Source organism: Solanum stenotomum, chromosome 3, assembly GCF_019186545.1.
Source record: "Solanum stenotomum isolate F172 chromosome 3, ASM1918654v1, whole genome shotgun sequence".
Taxonomy (NCBI): Eukaryota; Viridiplantae; Streptophyta; class Magnoliopsida; order Solanales; family Solanaceae; genus Solanum; species Solanum stenotomum.
This window is the reverse complement of record NC_064284.1, coordinates 50837407-50842136: the sequence shown is the minus strand read 5'-3', so window position 1 is coordinate 50842136 and position 4730 is coordinate 50837407.

The window sequence follows — 4730 nt, the reverse complement described above, 5'->3', positions numbered from 1 at the left end:
CTAGAGCTGTCAAAATGGGTTGGCCCAACCCAACCCTAACGGGCTAGAGAGTTAAATGGGTTGGGACGGGCTGGCCCTTTTAATTAAAGGGCCGATAAAATAGCAGCCCAACCCAGCCCTAAGCGGGCCACGGGTTGGGACGGGTTGGCCCTTCAACCAAAAAACGGACAACATTTTCCTCTTAGAAAAGATACGAACGTCGATGTCTGATGGACACAACATCAATACATACATAAATTCATTCATGAATTATACATACTTCAGTGAATATTTACAAAACAAATACATAATAGCCAAGATACAACATTCATAAGATTCATCCGAGCAAAAAAAATTACATGATCATTATTTTCATAAACAAGACAATAAAGGAGAAGTGAAAATTAGGCATAAAAACAAAAGTAAAGGAGGTCAAAGATTCATAGTTATAATGGAGCAATGAACTTGGGCTAATAAGAAAATTTAGTGGGCTAATGACCCTAAAATGTAAAAGATATGTAAAAAATATAGTCTTCATTTTATATTGATATTTTAAATATATTTATTGATAAAATCTTTACAAATAAAACACTACTAAAAATATATATAAAAAATATTTTTAAAAAGTAATAGCCCACGGGCTGGCCTCTGAGGCTTGTGGGTTGGCCCTACGAGGCTACGGGCCAAACGAGGCTGGGCTAAAAAGCCTCATTCCTAAATGGGCCAAAAAAATTAAGCCCAACCCCATTTAATTCAAGGGTTGGGTTGGGCCGGCCTCGCGGGCCAAACCCATTTTGACGGCTCTATTCATAGGTTGACGAAATCAACCAATTTCTATCTAGTCAGGACTACCTTTTGGTGGAATATGTTGGGATGTACATTGGAGAGTTATTTAAACTCAATTATGTCTCAGTATAGATTACTTCAAATAGATGCACACATTTTATAGCTCAACACAGAGAACCTTGTTGAAGGGTTTGGGGACTCAAGTTAATCTATGTACGGATTTTCATCTTAGGATTGATGGCCAAGACGAACGTATAATCTAAATGCTCAAGTACATGTTATGGGTATGTGTGCTAGATTTTGTGAAAACTGGTGTGATCACATGTTACTGTTTGAGTTTTCTTATAATAACAACTTCCAAGCAAGTATTCAAATAGCTCCTTATGAAGCACTATATGGAAGAAGTGCAGTTCACCAATTTATTGGTTCAAGAACAGGGAAGTAGACTTGTTAGGTCATGATCAAATCTAACAAGTTATGGAAAAGGTAAAGCTTAGTAAAGATCGGTTCTAGATATCATAGGGTAATCAGAAGTCTTATGCAAATGCTTGACTACGAGACATAGAGTTTGATGTAGAAGATTGGTTTTCTTCAGAGTATGTCCAAGGGAGATTTTCATCAAAATCCATTAATACTCAATTAATCCAATCATAAATCATCATAATCAATCAAGACAAACCTAAATTAAACAATTGAATTCGTTTTGGAAGAAGACCAATGACTAGATTTGAAAACCCTAGAATTAGGGGATTTGAAAACATAGTTGAAGAGGCTTCTTGGTGATAGCTTACCAAGAATGAAGAACTCCCATAGTTGCCAAGGACTTTGTTTTAGGTTTTCCAGACACTTAAAGAGGTAGGGATATCATCTTTCTTGTTGTTGATCGATTTTCAAAGATGGGTCATTTCATTCCATGTCATAAATGTAATGATGCTTCCAATGTAGCATCTATGTTTTTTGAGATGTTGTTAAATTGCATGGAATTCCTCAAACCATTGTAAGTGATAGGCATCCAAAATTACTTAGTCACTTTTCGAAGGAATTGTCTGGTAGACTTGGTACTAAATTGTTGTTCTCAACTTCTTGTCATCCACAAACTGATGGCGAAAGGTAAGTTGTAAATAGGACCTTGGGTTCTATTCTTCGTGCCGTAGTGCATGGAAAGTTGGCCTCGTTGGTGGAACATTTGCCTTTAGTTGAATTTTCATATAATCGAGTTATTCATACAACTATTGGCATGACTCTGTTTGAAGTAGTTTATGGTTTTAACCCCCTCACCTCTTTAGATCTCACTCCTCTTTCTGAAGGTGTTGTGTTAAGCCTAGATGGGAGTAAGAGAGCTGAATCCATGTAGAAGATTCATGAAAAGGTGCGGCTGCACTTAGAGAAGAAGAACTAAGATGTAGCCAAAAGGGCGAACAAGGGCCGTAAGAGGATAGTGTTCGAACCAGGTGACTTGGTGTGGGTACACTTTGAGAAAGAGCGATTTACCACCCATTGAAAGAAAAAACTGAAGCCACAGGGAGATGGACCATTTCCAGTGGTTGAGAGGCTCAACGATAACGCCTACAAGGTTGTCCTTCCTCTGGAGTACCAAGTGCACAACACTTTCAACGTCTGCGACGTCTCCCCTTTACCAACTGTTGATGATGATGGTCCGTCGAATTTGAGGACAAATTCTTTTGAAGAAGGAGAGAATGATGTAAAATGGATTACATCAAGGCCATTAACTAGAAGCCAAGCTCAAGACCTTTAAAGGATGCAAGGGTTATTCATGAAGATTGAGGGCCCACTTGGTGCATCGTCCAAGGGCTTAGGCGATTGTCCCAGCTCGTCAAATGTTCAAGAACGTAGCCAAGGATGAAGACCTTGAAAGAAGGATCGCTAACCAGGGCGGCGCATCAGCTAGTCCACTAGGCGACCTGACCCAGCTCGCCCTTTGGCATTTCGGGTCACTTTTGGGCCCTTTTATCTTAGACCTATAAATAGCTTGCTTGGGTTCATTTTAGACTTAGACTACTTTGAATTTTGAAAACTGAAAACTCATGTTTGAGTGTTGAGAGATTGGTTAAGCTTTTGTTGTCTTTTGTTATAAACGTTGGTTGCTTGGGATATTGATTCCCTTAAGGTCATCGTAAGAGATTTGGTGCTTGATTGTGGATTAATCGATCGAGGTCTGTAGGTTTAATATACCTTTAGGTTGCTTTTTATTTCCCTTTCTTGTGTCAATATATTTATCTTTACTTTCCGTCTTTGCTTTCCACATTTTAGTGTGATTCCCTTATAGGAATTACATCAAGAGTTGACCTAACTTCCTGATTTGTCATAGCCAAGGTTCAATAAGAACTTGATTGCCTTGAGGACCTTGGGGAGGAACTCCCTCATTCACATTCTCCTCTTCCATCCTTCTTGCGTTCATCCTTATATTCATATCCTATAAACACAAGAGAATGGTTAGGAAACGGACTGTTATAGAGCTAAACTCTAAGGCACGACTTAAAGAGTAATGAAAGAAGTTTTGCTGCCTAACACATTATAGCCTCTCATTCATAAATATGTCGGGATTCACACCCATGAACAAGAATCTACTAGAGTAGCTTGTGAGACATCAATCCTAAAAAATACCATCCCAAAATCTTGTTCTCTAATACCATGTTTGTCACGACCCGAGCCTATTCCCTGGAAGCGACATAGGGTACAAGACTCCAAAAAGTCCTATACAAGCCTCATAGCATGTCATCACATAAGATGATAGAAATAGTACCGAATATAAAACTCTTTTAATCCATACAATCGAAAATCATTTAAAATAGCGGAAGTCTACTAGTCTCAGATGACCATCTAATAATAATCTTCGAATCAAAAGTAGGGTCACGACACTTTTACAATAGAAAGTGTAAAAAGAGTCTATTACAATGAAAGACATGAAACATAAAAAGTACTTGTCCTCGAATTCATGAGGACATACCACTAGCCTTGGAAGAACTCAGTCCAAGCTTGAACTAGAAGAACTCACAGTTGCCGGAATCTACACCTTGGTAAAAATAAAAAAATATGGGTTAGCACATTTAATGTACTAAGTATGATAGCCAAGAAAAAATCATGCTTTAAAACAGACATTTGGTTTGAAAGTCATGCATTATGCCAATTTGAGAAATATCATGAACTTTTGCATAAATGGCATAAGATACAACATAATCAACATAGAAGTCATTTCATCACATTAGAGCTTTCACCTCAAGTAACCCAAAGCTATACTTTGTTCAATGTATGAATAGCGTCCCATACAACCACCTACACTAAGTATCACATTAAGGCTACCAAAAGGTAACTTACCTTTCTTCCTTTTCATTATTAGACAATACTCATAAATAAGGAGCATAAGCATTTCATAAGTCATAACAACACATTAGGACCATCAACTAGGTCAACTCTAAGTCATATTTGTGCAATATATGAATAGCATCCCATACTACTACACACACTAAGTACTCTTTGGAAGCCACCATAGAGAAGGAATATTCATATTCAATAAGTCATGACAAGGAAGTAACTCATAATACAAGCCAAGTAAAGAATGAATCATAACATTAAGCATTTAAGTCAACATTCTTCATTAGCTTCATTAATAGCACTTTCATTCATTAGTCATTAAGACATAAAGGAACATATCATCACTACTCTCAAAGCCTACTTGTGCAATCCATGGATGTCATCCCATACTACCACCCACACAAAGTAGTGCATTCTTGAGAAACCATAGTTCATTAACATTCTTTGTGGGGGTAAACCTTAACTGACATAGACCATGTGAGCAATTCATGGAATCTCGGTGTCACCCTCTCCGGATAAGGGATTCCTACTTGCCTAAGGTAGGACCATTACTTTTTAGCTTAGGTGGATCCGTTAGATAATAAATCTATGTGGGCACATAGTTACGGGATAGGGAGATTGCTACTATATAC